Source organism: Protomyctophum bolini (assembly GCF_963924005.1).
Source record: "Protomyctophum bolini genome assembly, chromosome: 18".
NCBI classification, from domain to species: Eukaryota; Metazoa; Chordata; class Actinopteri; order Myctophiformes; family Myctophidae; genus Protomyctophum; species Protomyctophum bolini.
In genome coordinates, this window is record NC_137879.1 from 35154810 (window position 1) to 35172589 (window position 17780).

Sequence of the window (17780 nt, forward strand, 5' to 3'; positions counted from 1 at the left end):
TTTCTGGACTTGACAGTCCATACATCCAAACAGAAAAGTCCTATCTGCTTGCATTAAATGTCTCCACTCACTTTGCCACTCGATCTGCCTTTCACTTTTTGCACACTATGGGCTGCTTTCAATGGCCTGCATCTCCAAATGAATGTCGTTTCTGGTGAAAACAAGGTTTTTCAACGGCCGACAGCAGGGGCTGTGATACTTGCGGTCGGATTTTTTCACCACCGACCGAAAGAACAACCGGTGAAGACACCACCGACAGCACTTTGTCATTGTAACATCCGGTTACGGATATTTGTCACATGGTACTATTTTTGTGGTCGGTATCACTACACCGCATAGAGTGCAGCAGCTTTGCAGCCATAGATATTATAAAATCACACCCCTGTGAACTGAGTGGTGCAACTCCCCTCTCTCTCCCCCTCCTCTCCTCTCTCTCTCTCTCATTAGCAGGCAACAGTGCAGCACTAATACTATCTCTCTCTCTGTTTCTGGCAAACATCTCCCCCATGGTACTAATAGTCATATTCTGGTGCTCATGGCCGCATAGGTACATAGGTGAACACGGACATTGCTGTTCCTTGGAGTGGTTGCACCACTAAAAAAATAGATGCCTCACTGGCCGTTGCAGTTCATTGGAGTAGGGGTGGGCGATATGGACAAGTATTATCACGATATTTTTTTCAAGCCGTATCACGATAAACGTTATCACGATATTTTTTCGCGTTTTTTAGATACGGTTTTTAATTCAATGTTTGTTTTAAAAATGCCATTGACAATGAACAGAAATTAATTAAATGCCATTTACATCATTACATCACATAGCAATCAGAGCGCCCCTCACTTCACACAAGTGTGATTTTGTATGGTTATTTTCAAGTTACTTAACAGTAGAACGTAACAAAACAAAAAAATACCATTTAGTAGACCCTCCAGAAAAACTAAAAAAAATAATTATTATTTAATATCGATTATGCGATGGAATATACAGTGCTTTAACGATAACTCTAAAAAGCCGTATCGTGCAATATTGTGACACGCGCCTCAGAGCCGGAAAGGGCATCTACGCTTATATGTCTGTGTTCGCAGCAGCATACTCTATCAAAGCTCGGTGCGCTTCACCGTCCCCGGGCAGCTGTTTCGAGCGTTGCTACGAGGTTTCAAAGCGATGGCGCTTGAAAACATTTACTTACTCTTTCAAACTATATCTAAACATTGTCAGACAAACCAGATGGACATCCGTCCATCCATCTTCAACCGCTTATCTGTAGTCGGGTCGCCGGGGCAACAGCTCCACCAGAGGGCTCCAGACTTCCCTCTCCAGAGCCACGTTAGTGATTTCCTCCTGGGGGATCCAGAGGCGTTCCAAGGCCAGTGAGTCGATGTGTTTCCTCCAATTACGCCTTGGTCTGCCCCTGGGGGTCTCCTCCCAGTAGGATGTGCGTCGAGGACCTCCCTAGGGAGACGCCCGAGAGTCATCCTAACCAGATGCCCGGCTTGTTTTTTCGGTAATTTTACCTCTGTTTTGGGTCGGAGAAGAGCAGTTCCGAGATTTGCATGTAGCTTTCGATTGGTCTTTGGAATGTCTTTGTCCTCAGGTTTCACAGCACCGCCCATTAGCGTGCTTGTGTGTTTGTAAACACAGAATTCTTCAACATGGCTATAGTATGGAGGAACATTTGGGATTTTATAGCCCTGTTAATCAGCGCTGCTCGGCTCTCAACAAAGTTAACTTCGGGAGAGAACGCCAATAAGCACTGTTCATGGTCACGGATAATAAAACTACCGGTAATGAGAGCAGCAGTCTAACTGCAAGTGAAATCTATCCCACAGCCTACTAGGCTACTACAATGAGTGAGTAATGAGTTTGTGACACGATGTGCTGCGCGCCCGCAGATCTGCCCTTCATGCAACGAACGTAAACGACAGGTTGCAGAGCGCATGTGGCTGCAGCCACATGCGCATTGTGGATCTGTCGTTTGATGGATCATGGAAGGAACGTACCGTTAGGCTGTTAGCTTGTTGCTAACGGGACCCCCTTCCTCCCTCTCTCTCCCTCTCCCTCTCTCTCTCACGTTAGAGAGAGACGCTCTCTCTAACACGTCTATCTCTCTATGGTTGGATCACTGTAGTGTTGCACTCTGATTTGATATATGAAATAGCCTATCATACATTTTATTTTTGTTATGATTTGCATCTGAACTTGTCAGTAGCCTAACTGTAGGCCTTACATATATTTGAATGTTAAATAAATCAGACAGATTAAAAAGCAGGTGGCTATAGTGCACATCCATAAGTACAGTGAAGAGAAGAGAGTCCACACACAGGTTTGCTCCAATGGTGTTTTCTTTAATTTAAAACACTAACAATATTATGGTGTTTTAAATAAAAGAAAACGCAATTGGGGAAAAAAAAAATTGAGATCTTACACAGGTTTGCTCCAATGGTGTTTTCTTTTAAGATCTCAAATTATTTTTTTAATGTTGTTTCTATCTGCTACAGAGGCTGCTGTGGTTTGGGTGATTAGTGAGTCATTATGGGTGGAGTTAAGTAACTATTGTCCCTCCCATTGGCACACCCACTTCTAGCCAGCTCTTAGGTGTTGGAATGTAGTGAACATTCAAAGGGGCTGTTCTCAGCTTTGGGGAAAACGGTACAATCACTTTAAAATGGTCATATCTCCTTCAAATATTTTCATTGAATGATACATCATATGAAAGCTTATATTCTGTACTTCAATAATCTGTAAAGAACTGAAAAATGTCTCTGGTCGAGATGAGGGCCTATTTGCCAGACCCGGTTCTGAAGCATCTTCCATAAAATCTGTAATAGTCTCGGTCAGATATCTCATACAGTATGAAGGCAAAGGTTTAAAACGTCATTCTGATTTCATGCACCAAGCTGTGTGTGTGTCTGTGTGTGGAAGCTAGGCTTATTGATACAATCAGTTGACTGACAGCTGATTGTGCTTCTTTCACTGTACATTTGCTAGTTTAAAAACATCTGCAGTGAATTGATATTTATATAAATAAATGTAGTCTCACAGAGAAGCTAGGTCAGGTTTTGTATTTTACATTGATGCATTTGCATTGACTTTAATTTTTTTTAAATAAACAGGATATGGCTCTATGATATCACTATACAAAAACATCAACACAATAAAAAACTAAGGTGCTAAAAAGAAAGGATGCTTTTGTAAACAATAAATTCAAATAGGAATAAACATGCAATTTTCTCTACTCTTCCAACTCCCTGGCATCCGTGGCACCGGGGGTGAGCACTTCAGAAATCTGAACGTTCATGTACACGTTAGCTTTGTAAATTTAGCAAGGCACTCAAAACATTGGGAAGAGGAGAGGAGGTCCAGTCTGGTCCTGGAGGAACCAGAGTCTTTACAGATTAAACAGAAGCTACTTCAAAGACCAGTGGATGATGACGGGTCAACATTGACATTACTTGCAGTGAAAAGTGATGATGATGATGATGATGAAGGCAGACAGACAGAGCCTCTAGCCAGCACTTCAACTCAACACATGAATACACAAGCTGATGTAGAGGACTGTGGAACACCACAGCCAGCTGGTGATAACCAGCTCCTCTCTTTACATGCTTCTGAATCTGACAATAAATGTGACAGTGATGATGAGTGGGAGCCAACTAGTGATAACCAGCTCCTTTCTTTAAACTCTTCTCAATCGCACAATGAATCTGACACTGAAGACAGTGCTGAGCAGTAGGAGACCAGGGAGGGTCCATCAGATTTAAACACACTGACATCACACAAGACACAAAATGTGAAAGGTCAAGCCTGGTCGTTGAGCAACAAGCTGTCCCAGGACCTGAAAACACCAAAACAAACTGATTCCACGAGGAGTCACACAGGGAAGAAAAGGTTTAGTTGTACAGAATGTGGCATAATGTGTAATACGAAGGCACATCTTAACCGGCACATGAGGACTCATACAGGGGAAAAGCCCTTTACTTGTAAAGTTTGTAGCAAAGGCTTTAAGGCTAAATGTAATCTAATAAGGCTCATACAGGGGAAAATCCCTTTACTTGTAAAGTTTGTAGCAAAGGCTTTAAGCTAGTGGGTGCTCTAACTTACCACATGAGGACTCATACAGGGGAAAAGCCCTTTACTTGTAAAGTTTGTAGCAAAGGGTTTAGGCAAAAGGGTGCTCTAACTTACCACATGAGGACTCATATAGGGGAAAAGCCCTTTACTTGTAAAGTTTGTAGCAAAGGCTTTAAGAGTAAGGGTCATCTAACTTGCCATGTGAGGACGCATACAGGGGAAAAGCCCTTTACTTGTAAAGTTTGTAGCAAAGGCTTTAAGAGTAAGGGTGCTCTATCTTACCACATGAGGACTCATACAGGGGAAAAGCCCTTTACTTGTAAAGTTTGTAGCAAAGGCTTTACACGTAAGGGTCCTCTAACTTGCCACATGAGGACGCATACAGGGGAAAAGCCCTTTACTTGTAAAGTTTGTAGCAAAGGCTTTAGTCAAAAGGGTGCTCTAACTCGCCACATGAGGACGCATACAGGGGAAAAGCCCTTTACTTGTAAAGTTTGTAGCAAAGGCTTTAGTCAAAAGGGTGTTCTAACTTACCACATGGTGACTCATACGGGGGAAAAGCCATTTACGTGTAATGTTTGTAACAAAAGCTTTGCTGCGGTATGTACTCTTAGGAAACACATGACGACGCATACAGGGGAACAACCACTTTAGTTAGAGCTTCTGGCAAATGCATTGGTCAATTTCACCTCTGATACGAGGATTCATACAGGGGAGACGGTAATAATGTTGTGTTCTTTTTTTTTTTTGGCAACACAACGTTGCCAAAAACTTCAACCATGTTTATTGAAATAAACTGTCATACATTTACACCGATTGCTCCATCATCTCTCTTCTGCTGTGTAATGCGTTGGCATGCTTTGAATGAAGAAATAACACTAATTCCACATGTCATAATTGGGGATAGAGCCCGAAGATCGGGCCTATAAAATACAAGCCTATAAAACTAAATACAACAAATATATCTGAGTATTGAAAACCTCAAGGGATGCAACCGTGACGTATATACCGTGCGACCACTTTGACTTGAGATTTACAATGCTAGGACTTTTCACAAACTGATGGAGTATATTATAGTACATTGTAGGATGTATATTGAGATGGCAGGTATGTGACATTGAAAAGGACAAATAAAACTTATGGGACACTTTATTAGAACACAATATAAATCGCTACCGCCTCTGTAATGAACCAGTGAAATTAGGGTAATTTATGATGCCTCTCATAGGGATTGCATTGGCACCTGCAGTACACAGTTGAAACGGACCAGAAGTGGGAACACTGTCTCATTTGGGGGCGTGCAATTTGTAGTCCCCGTGTGTCTATAGCCGCAGCAGCTGACGTCATGGGCCGCTCGCTATAAAGGGGGCTTGGACGCGACGGGTGGTTGCGTGGTTCCGTCATCGTTTGCTGTATGGTGGAACGGGTGAAAAGTTTGGAGGGGAGCTAAATGCAATAATGTAGCCTACCACAGTTGTTGCATGCAAGAAAGGGAGCATTTCGACAATGCATAGACATCTGTCCATAATGCATTTTATTAAACCCAAATGCGATACCTTTGCGTGTCTGCACCGAGTCGAAACAACACTGGAGCCTCAGCTGCTGCAGTGGAACAAACATCCTGCTCTTCCACCTAACGCATGTTGTGCTTACCATGCTTGCTGCCCAAGGCAAGCACGGTAAGACGTTGCCATAAATTATTAATCCAATTCATAATAATACATTTGGGAAACTCAAATCTCCCTGAAATACTGCATGTATCTCCCACAAATCGATTGAATAGTCTCACATATGTGACGTATTCAATTCAATTCAACTTCTCAGTCTATCGTTGCCGAAAAGGCAGAGCTAAAAGCTCACAACGCGGTGCAACCAAACGCGCTGTGAGCTTGTAGATTGGCTATTTTTGGTGCGACACACAGCCATACGATGTATACAATTCACTTTTAAAGTGACGGTACACAATGAACAGTTCCCTCTGTCTGTTAGAAAGTTACTGTATACGGTGTGTGTGTGTGTGTGTGTGTGTGTGTGTGTGTGTGTGTGTGTGTGTGTGTGTATAACCTACACCTTAGAACTGTTTATTGGCATACAAACTCTCACAACTGGCCAATAAAAATAAAGTTCTGTTCTTTCCACAAAATAAAAGCAAATGCTCGATAGTGGGCTCGATAAGGACCCGGCTCAATAAGCCTGCTCGATAAGGTGATCGTTAACAATAAAACCTAACGAGCTCCATCCCTGGTCATAATAACCATATTAAAACTTATCGACGGGAGTCGTGTTAATATGTATATCATTGTCATGTTCACTACAAATAAACAAGTATTATGCACTTATGATGCGGATGATTGCGTGGAGTTTTGAAAAATATCTCTCCTGGCTGGTGATGGTGATGTGGATACAAGATCTGTAAGAAAATACCAAAAACAAACACATTAACTTTAATTCACTGCCGTATTAACTGTTGTACTTATATTAGATTAGGCTGTTATTATTTTGTTGTATTTTCAGACAGACAAATCTGTTTTATCTTTTTTCTATTAATTGAGTTTACCTGTTGAGCAAATGCAAAAGAATAGTGCATCTTGAAGTGTCTGTGCAAATCTCTTTGCAGTCTCTGCGCATGTCGTTGTATAGATCTCGCTCGCCCTTAACCAGGGACAAGTGCTTTAGCTGTACATTCAGTGTGTCATGTTTCTCTTCCTCTGCCACACCGTTACTTCGGTAAACCTGTACAAAAGGGGAAATAAAAAACAGCACAAGCTTAGTTACCTACTCTTCTATCTACATCACAATTCCACTAGAGTAATGTAACCACAAGGACCCTAGAATTCATATTTGTGATCTTGAATCATTTTGACCATTCATAATGATTTACATACCTTGTAGTTGTTCTTTTGACACTGCCAACATAAGTCTGACATAGGCTTGGTACACTTTATGTCTGGCAGAAACGTCTTCCAGATGTATCGGAATGAACTAAGAGACAAAACACGGACATCTGGGAAAAAAAGGACAGATTATTACAGATTTCCATCATAGCAGTCATGGTGCGCACACACGCAGAGTGATTTACAGTAAGCAAGAAGAACACATGGTAGGCCTACTGCTTTGTAACAAATTAATGTAACTTTCAAAGATACCACGTGTGTCTGTGTGGATTTATCTTACATTTTAAAATGTATGGTATTTGTTAGAATTTAAAGAACTGAGTTTCAGAATTTAGGACAGGATGGCAGTTCAAGGTATCAGTGTAGCAATAGAAATTCACAACAGCGACAAAGTTACCGCCTCCTATCGTCATTTAAGGCCTGGATAGACACAGGCACGAAGGAGAATTCATACCTGTTACTTTTGGCACCTGGAACCTTTAGGCGAAGCCTGGAAGGAAGCAGCCTGTACTCAGAGCTGAGGGGATGGGAGTTGTCCGTACAAATGGACTTGGCATTCTTAAGCACCTGGTTTTTAAAGACATGATCCAGGCTACTATCCGGCAATATCCTTGAGGCCGTTCTCACAATGTCTGAGTCCCGTTCATGACGACACCCTCCCCCCCCCCATTTCTCTCTCCCTCTTTCCTGTCAATCTTCACCTATCTGTCAATAAAGGCAAAACAAATCTTTAAAAACAAGAAATGATCTCACAGTGATATTTGTCAGGTGAAAGAAGCGCTGTCTCCGTTGTGTTCTCCCCTCCATATTAGTATGATTATCGCGTGTGTGTTTGTGCTTGGTGCCCTGACGCATGTCCAGGAGGTCCGCAGAAAACGTGGCGTGTTGAGAGCTTGTAGATCTGCTATTTCTGGTGAATGTTTTGTTTCCCCGGCCTAAGGGGTAGGGAATAGGCCATGCTGGTGTTCAAGGGTGAAGTTCAATCTGTCATAATGGAAAATATAGGCCTACTACTCTCAAGTTTTCCTCGTGACACATTCAGGGGGAAAGATTTACATATTTACGTACTGTAATACAGTATGTCATGTCATGAATGTAATTTAAGGTTCTAACTTAATCTATTGTATTGTAACAATCTAGCGGCATATGGTTAATTCAGGGATACCTTGAAACGGTACAGTGGTAACACAGACATGTGGGAAGGTAATAAAAGTGGCATCATGACAACTAAACTGTGGAGGAAAGATGATGTAAAAAATATGACTGTAGGCTTACTAATTAGTACTCTACACAGTGGTGGATTACCGTGGATATCTTCATTGGGATCTCTTTCAGAGCGAAGAGAGAATTATAGAAGCTAGATTTTCAAGATTTGGGTCACAAGGTGGCAGTAATGCACCAAAAACCTGGTTGCCATGGTTGCCATCTGCCGTAAAACAAAAAGAAGAAGCTGCTATTGCGCATGCGTTGGTTAAACCACGTTAACTGCGTGTTGTTTTTCATGGCGGCGAGGAACAAATCAGCGTGGTGAAAAATGTCTTACAAACGAGGTAAAATGCGTCAAACGGAGTCTCTAAGACTAAAGCTGTCGATAAATGAACACCTGACGTCGGTGGGAGAGGAGATATTGGGTGTTTTGGAAAAACAGCAGAGTAATGTTGGTCAGCAGAAGCTTGTCAGAGTGTTTGTGTTGGAGCGCCTCAGCACTGCTGCAGGATTCATGTTTAGCCTCTTCCAGAGAGAGATGGAGACACTAGAAACTCTGCTGGGGAGACAAGACAAACTTCTGGACGTCCTTTTACAGCCACAAGTCATATTATACAGACCAGGTTTGTTAAAGCGCAAATAATATGCATTTTATAACCGCTTTTAATATCGTATTGTCTATGTCCCTCAAAGTTATTTCTAATTTGAGCTTCTATCACCACTCTGGTGTATTAAACCAGTCCTTGTCATTTCTTTCTGGACTTTGAAAGCAGTTTTAGCTGCAGTACCACAATGTCCTGAGGTGGTGGCTGGTGGGGGTGCTCACATGCAGATTATTTAATATTTTAGTCATTATTATACTGATGCTAGATAAAATCAGGCTTGTTTCCATTCCATGCCAGCTTGGAAAATCAACAATGGTGAAGATCGTAAACAAAGTGGAAATGCAAATTTGGAACTGAAGAAGAGGAGCAATTATACAAAGTAGTGACATTGATGACATCACAATGAGGACAAAATCAGTTGAGCTGTTCCTAAGAGCAATTTCCATTAAAACACCTATATGATATGAAAGCCTGATTGTTCAAAATTGGGTTATTTGTGGGGATAGAAAACACATTATAGGAGCCCCAAAAACACAAAAGGAAAAAGTAGAATTTTATGTTATAGGTGCTTTAAGCTGACAGATCAACATATAGGAGAATAAATGTCATACCTTTACAAAAGCACTTTGAGTTGTTGTGCTGATGCCAACTAGCTCTTCTCTCTGTGTAATTTGTAAAGAGGGTTCCCCTGAACATGAGGAGAGGAGCTCCAGTCTGGTCCAGGAGGAACCACAACCTCCACACATTAAAGAGGAGAACATGGAAGAGGAGGCTGATGTGTCAACATTGACATTACTACATGGGAAGACAAGGTGCCATTCTCTCCCAGGTAAAAAAAATAAGCCTCACTACTTTAATACGAGTCTAAAAGTCATACTATAGCAGCCCATACGTGCTTCTAGGTGACATGGGGGTGGGTTCAGACTTCAGAAACAAAACAAAATGTTTTGGAGTGAGTGATTGGCAAAGTGAGTTTAATGTCATTTAATGCAATCAGTTTGTCAGCTTAAGTTCCTTGCCTTATATTACACCCTCATTGACTACGGCAGCCTTCAGTACAAGAATGCACACACATAATCTGTATTAAAATAAAGCATGACCACTGAATTATTTTTAAAAGAAATACAATATTGTCACCTGGATATTTTTAACATGGAAGAACAGCCAGCTATCAGCAGGTAACTTCACAGGACGTCATCTAGGAGTGGTAGAACTCGTGACGTGCAATCCACACTGCTTTCTTGGCAAACAATTTGCAATAGAGGCGTGTGACATCATCATCATCATACCCGGAACCTATGCGGGAATGCCTAGTGAGTGGCAAAAACTACTTTCTGGACTTGACAGTCCATACATCCAAACAGAAAAGTCCTATCTGCTTGCATTAAATGTCTTCACTCACTTTGCCGATCTGCCTTTCACTTTTTTGCACTGGGCTGCTTTCAATGGCCTGCATCTCCAAATGAATGTCGTTTCTGGTGAAAACAAGGTTTTTCAACGGCCGACAGCAGGGGCTGTGATACTTGCGGTCGGATTTTTTCACCACCGACCGAAAGAACAACCGGTGAAGACACCACCGACAGCATTTTGTCATTGTAACATCCGGTTACGGATATTTGTCACATGGTACTATTTTTGTGGTCGGTATCACTACACCGCATAGAGTGCAGCAGCTTCACAGTCATAGATATTATAAAAAATAGATGCCTCACTGGCCGTTGCAGTTCATTGGAGTAGGGGTGAGCGATATGGACAAAAGTATTATCACGATATTTCTTTCAAGCCGTATCACGATAAACGATATCACGATATTTTTTCGTGTGTTTTTGAGGGGCGCTAGCCCCTCCTATATACGGGTTTAATGTTTGTTTTAATTGTATGTTTGTTTTAAAAATGCCATTGACAATAACAAATATTTAATGTTTGTTTTGACACCGTTTGTTTTACATCACATCATAGCAATCAGAGCGCCCCTCACTTCACACAAGTGTGATTTTTTTATGGTTATTTTCAAGTTACAACGTAACAAAAAACTAAAAAATACCATTTAGTAGACCCTCCTGAAAAACATGGGCAAAATATTATTATTTAATATTGACTATGCAATGGAATATGCAGTGCTTTAGCAGCAAAATATGATATAATGACTTTAAAAAAAGTTATTAACCTACACCCTATGGTATTTGTTCTCAAAGTGGGGTCCAGGGGGTCCCCAGCTAAATGTATGTATATCATAAATATCTATTTAACCACTTTAATCATACACGTTGGCTATTTGAAAATAGCCGATCTACAAGCTGCACACACACACACACACACACACACACACACACACACACACACACAATATCTTTTCAGATAGAAAACACATTATAGGAGCCCCAAAAACACAAAAGAAATGAAAAAAGTAGAATTTTATGTTATAGGTCCTTTAAGCTGACAGATCAACATATAGGAGAATAAATGTCATACATTTACAAAAGCACTTTGAGTTGTGTTGATGCCAACTAGCTCTTCTCTCTGTGTAATTTGTAAAGAGGGTTCCCCTGAACATGAGGAGAGGAGCTCCAGTCTGGTCCAGGAGGCACCACAACCTCCACACATTAAAGAGGAGAACATGGAAGAGGAGGCTGATGTGTCAACCTTGACATTACTACGTGGGAAGACAAGGTGCCATTCTCTCCAAGGTAAAAAATAATAAGCCTCACTACTTTAATACGAGTCTAAAAGTCATACTATAGCAGCCCATACGTGCTTCTAGGTGACATGGGGGTGGGTTCAGACTTCAGAAACAAAACTAATTGTTTTGGAGTGAGTGATTGGCAAAGTGAGTTTAATGTAATTTAATGCAATCAGTTTGTCAGCTTAAGTTCCTTGCCTTATATTACACCCTCATTGACTACGGCAGCCTTCAGTACAAGAATGCACACACATAATCTGTATTAAAATAAAGCATGACCACTGAATTATTTTTAAAATAAATACAATATTGTCACCTGGATATTTTTAACGTGGAAGAACAGCACAGCAGCCAGCTATCAGCAGGTAACTTCACAGGACGTCATCTAGGAGTGGTAGAACTCGTGACATGCAATCCACACTGCTTTCTTGGCAAACAATTAGCAATAGAGGCGTGTGACATCATCATCATACCCGGAACCTATGCGGGAATGCCTAGTGAGTGGCAAAAACTACTTTCTGGACTTGACAGTCCATACATCCAAACAGAAAAGTCCTATCTGCTTGCATTAAATGTCTTCACTCACTTTGCCACTCGATCTGCCTTTCACTTTTTGCACTCTATGGCCTGCTTTCAATGGCCTGCATCTCCAAATGAATGTCGTTTCTGGTGAAAACAAGGTTTTTCAACGGCCGACAGCAGGGGCTGTGATACTTGCGGTCGGATTTTTTCACCACCGACCGAAAGAACAACCGGTGAAGACACACCACCGACAGTCATTTTGTCATTGTAACATCCGGTTACGGATATTTGTCACATGGTACTATTTTTGTGGTCGGTATCACTACACCGCATAGAGTGCAGCAGCTTCACAGTCATAGATATTATTAAAAATAGATGCCTCACTGGCCGTTGCAGTTCATTGGAGTAGGGGTGAGCGATATGGACAAAAGTATTATCACGATATTTTTTTCAAGCCGTATCATGTCACGATAAACAATATTATTACGATATTTTTTTCAAGCCGTATCACGATAAACAATATTATTACGATGTTTTTTTCAAGCCGTATCACGATAAACGATATCACGATATTCTTTCCTGTGTTTTTGAGGGGCGCTAGCCCCTCCTATATACGGGTTTAATGTTTGTTTTTAATTGTATGTTTGTTTTAAAAATGCCATTGAGAATAACAAATATTTAATGTTTGTTTTGACACCGTTTGTTTTACATCATTACATCACATAGCAATCAGAGCGCCCCTCACTTCACACAAGTGTGATTTTTTATGGTTATTTTCAAGTTGCAACGTAACAAAAACAAAAAATAATACCATTTAGTAGACCCCCCAGAAAAACATGGGCAAAATATTATTTAATATTGATTATGCAATGGAATATGCAGTGCTTTAGCAGCAGAATATGATATAATCACTTTAAAAAAAGTTATTAACCTACACCCTATGGTATTTGTTCTCAAAGTGGGGTCCAGGGGGTCCCCAGCTAAATATATGTATATCATAAATATCTATTTAACCACTTTAATCATACACATTGGCTATTTGAAAATAGCACAAGCTCACACACACACACACACACACACACACACACACACACACACACACACACACACACACACACACACACACACACACACACAATATCTTTTCAGATAGAAAACACATTATAGGAGCCCCAAAAACACAAAAGAAATGGAAAAAGTAGAATTTTATGTTATAGGTCCTTTAAGCTGACAGATCAACATATAGGAGAATAAATGTCATACATTTACAAAAGCACTTTGAGTTGTGTTGATGCCAACTAGCTCTTCTCTCTGTGTAATTTGTAAAGAGGGTTCCCCTGAACATGAGGAGAGGAGCTCCAGTCTGGTCCAGGAGGCACCACAACCTCCACACATTAAAGAGGAGAACATGGAAGAGGAGGCTGATGTGTCAACCTTGACATTACTACGTGGGAAGACAAGGTGCCATTCTCTCCAAGGTAAAAAATAATAAGCCTCACTACTTTAATACGAGTCTAAAAGTCATACTATAGCAGCCCATACGTGCTTCTAGGTGACATGGGGGTGGGTTCAGACTTCAGAAACAAAACTAATTGTTTTGGAGTGAGTGATTGGCAAAGTGAGTTTAATGTAATTTAATGCAATCAGTTTGTCAGCTTAAGTTCCTTGCCTTATATTACACCCTCATTGACTACGGCAGCCTTCAGTACAAGAATGCACACACATAATCTGTATTAAAATAAAGCATGACCACTGAATTATTTTTAAAATAAATACAATATTGTCACCTGGATATTTTTAACGTGGAAGAACAGCACAGCAGCCAGCTATCAGCAGGTAACTTCACAGGACGGCATCTAGGAGTGGTAGAACTCGGGACGTGCAATCCACACTGATTTCTTGGCAAACAATTTGCAATAGAGGCGTGTGACATCATCATCATACCCGGAACCTATGCGGGAATGCCTAGTGAGTGGCAAAAACTACTTTCTGGACTTGACAGTCCATACATCCAAACAGAAAAGTCCTATCTGCTTGCATTAAATGTCTTCACTCACTTTGCCACTCGATCTGCCTTTCACTTTTTTGCACTGGGCTGCTTTCAATGGCCTGCATCTCCAAATGAATGTCGTTTCTGGTGAAAACAAGGTTTTTCAACGGCCGACAGCAGGGGCTGTGATACTTGCGGTCGGATTTTTTCACCACCGACCGAAAGAACAACCAGTGAAGACACCACCGACAGCATTTTGTCATTGTAACATCCGGTTACGGATATTTGTCACATGGTACTATTTTTGTGGTCGGTATCACTACACCGCATAGAGTGCAGCAGCTTCACAGTCATAGATATTATAAAAAATAGATGCCTCACTGGCCGTTGCAGTTCATTGGAGTAGGGGTGAGCGATATGGACAAAAGTATTATCACAATATTTTTTTCAAGCCGTATCACGATAAACGATATCACGATATTTTTTCGTGTGTTTTTGAGGGGCGCTAGCCCCTCCTATATACGGGTTTAATGTTTGTTTTAATTGTATGTTTGTCTTAAAAATGCCATTGACAATAACAAATATTTAATGTTTCTTTTGACACTGTTTGTTTTACATCACATCATAGCAATCAGAACGCCCCTCACTTCACACAAGTGTGATTTTTTTATGGTTATTTTCAAGTTACAACGTAACAAAAAACTAAAAAATACCATTTAGTAGACCCTCCTGAAAAACATGGGCAAAATATTATTATTTAATATTGACTATGCAATGGAATATGCAGTGCTTTAGCAGCAAAATATGATATAATCACTTTAAAAAAAGTTATTAACCTACACCCTATGGTATTTGTTCTCAAAGTGGGGTCCAGGGGGTCCCCAGCTAAATGTATGTATATCATAAATATCTATTTAACCACTTTAATCATACACGTTGGCTATTTGAAAATAGCCGATCTACAAGCTGCACACACACACACACACACACACACACACACACAATATTTTTTCAGATAGAAAACACATTATAGGAGCCCCAAAAACACAAAAGAAATGGAAAAAGTAGAATTTTATGTTGTAGGTCCTTTAAGCTGACAGATCAACATATAGGAGAATAAATGTCATACATTTACAAAAGCACTTTGAGTTGTGCTGATGCCAACTAGCTCTTCTCTCTGTGTAATTTGTAAAGAGGGTTCCCCTGAACATGAGGAGAGGAGCTCCAGTCTGGTCCAGGAGGAACCACAACCTCCACACATTAAAGAGGAGAACATGGAAGAGGAGGCTGATGTGTCAACATTGACATTACTACATGGGAAGACAAGGTGCCATTCTCTCCCAGGTAAAAAAAATAAGCCTCACTACTTTAATACGAGTCTAAAAGTCATACTATAGCAGCCCATACATGCTTCTAGGTGACATGGGGGTGGGTTCAGACTTCAGAAACAAAACTAAATGTTTTGGAGTGAGTGATTGGCAAAGTGAGTTTAATGTAATTTAATGCAATCAGTTTGTCAGCTTAAGTTCCTTGCCTTATATTACACCCTCATTGACTACGACAGCCTTCAGTACAAGAATGCACACACATAATCTGTATTAAAATAAAGCATGACCACTGAATTATTTTTAAAATAAATACAATATTGTCACCTGGATATTTTTAACATGGAAGAACAGCACAGCAGCCAGCTATCAGCAGGTAACTTCACAGGACGTCATCTAGGAGTGGTAGAACTGGTGACGTGCAATCCACACTGCTTTCTTGGCAAACAATTTGCAATAGAGGCGTGTGACATCATCATCATACCCGGAACCTATGTGGGAATGCCTAGTGAGTGGCAAAAACTACTTTCTGGACTTGACAGTCCATACATCCAAACTGAAAAGTCCTATCTGCTTGCATTAAATGTCTTCACTCACTTTGCCACTCGATCTGCCTTTCACTTTTTGCACTCTATGGCCTGCTTTCAATGGCCTGCATCTCCAAATGAATGTTGTTTCTGGTGAAAACAAGGCTTTTCAACGGCCGACAGCAGGGGCTGTGATACTTGCGGTCGGATTTTTTCACCACCGACCGAAAGAACAACCGGTGAAGACACCACCGACAGCACTTTGTCATTGTAACATCCGGTTACGGATATTTGTCACATGGTACTATTTTTGTGGTCGGTATCACTACACCGCTTAGTGCAGCAGCTTCACAGTCATAGATATTATAAAAAATATATGCCTCACTGGCCGTTGCAGTTCATTGGAGTAGGGGTGAGCGATATGGACAAAAGTATTATCACGATATTTCTTTCAAGCCGTATCACGATAAACAATATTATTACGATTTTTTTTCAAGCCGTATCACGATAAACGATATCACGATATTCTTTCCTGTGTTTTTGAGGGGCGCTAGCCCCTCCTATATACGGGTTTAATGTTTGTTTTTAATTGTATGTTTGTTTTAAAAATGCCATTGACAATAACAAATATTTAATGTTTGTTTTGACACCGTTTGTTTTACATCATTACATCACATCATAGCAATCAGAGCGCCCCTCACTTCACACAAGTGTGATTTTTTATGGTTATTTTCAAGTTACAACGTAACAAAAAACAAAAAAATACCATTTAGTAGACCCTCCAGAAAAACATGGGCAAAATATTATTATTTAATATTGATTATGCGATGGAATATGCAGTGCTTTAGCAGCAAAATATGATAAAATCACTTTAAAAAAAGTTATTAACCTACACCCTATGGTATTTGTTCTCAAAGTGGGGTCCAGGGGGTCCCCAGCTAAATGTATGTATATCATAAATATCTATTTAACCACTTTAATCATACACATTGGCTATTTGAAAATAGCCGATCTACAAGCTCACACACACGCACACACACACACACACACACACACACACACACACACACACACACACACACACACACACACACACACACACACACACACACATTTTAGTCATTATTATACTGATGCTAGATAAAACCATGCTTGTTTCCATTCCATGCCAGCTTGGAAAATCAACAATGGTGAAGATTGTAAACAAAGTGGAACTGCAAATTTGGAACTCAAGACTGAAGAAGAGGAGATATTAAACAAAGTAGTGACATTGATGACATCACAATGAGGACAAAAACAGTTGAGCTGTTCCTAAGAGCCATTTCCATTAAAACACCTATATGATATGAAAGCCTGATTGTTCAAAATTGGTTTATTTGTGGGGATAGAAAACACAAAAGAAATGGGAAAAAGTACAATTTTATGTTATAGGTCCTTTAAGCTGACAGATCAACATATAGGAGAATAAATGTCATACATTTACAAAAGCACTTTTAGTTGTTGTGCTGATGCCAACTAGCTCTTCTCTCTGTGTAATTTGTAAAGAGGGTTCCCCTGAACATGAGGAGAGCAGCTCCAGTCTGGTCCAGGAGGAACCACAACCTCCACACATTAAAGAGGAGAACATGGAAGAGGAGGCTGAAGTGTCAACATTGACATTACTACGTGGGAAGACAAGGTGCCATTCTCTCCAAGGTAAAAAAATAAGCCTCACTCATCTCGCCAATAATGAAAAGGCAGAAAATCTCTAAATAATGATTTTCGGTTTTTTTCATATTAACAGTTTGAACGTTGAATGTTTTCATTCCAACAGATTATTGATTTGGGTAAATTAAATGTATACATTTATAAGTCGGCTTGTTTTTTCGGTAATTTTACCTCTGTTTTGGGGGCGGAGAAGAGCAGTTCCGAGATTTTCATGTAGCTTTCGATTGGTCTTTGGAATGTCGTTGTCCTCAG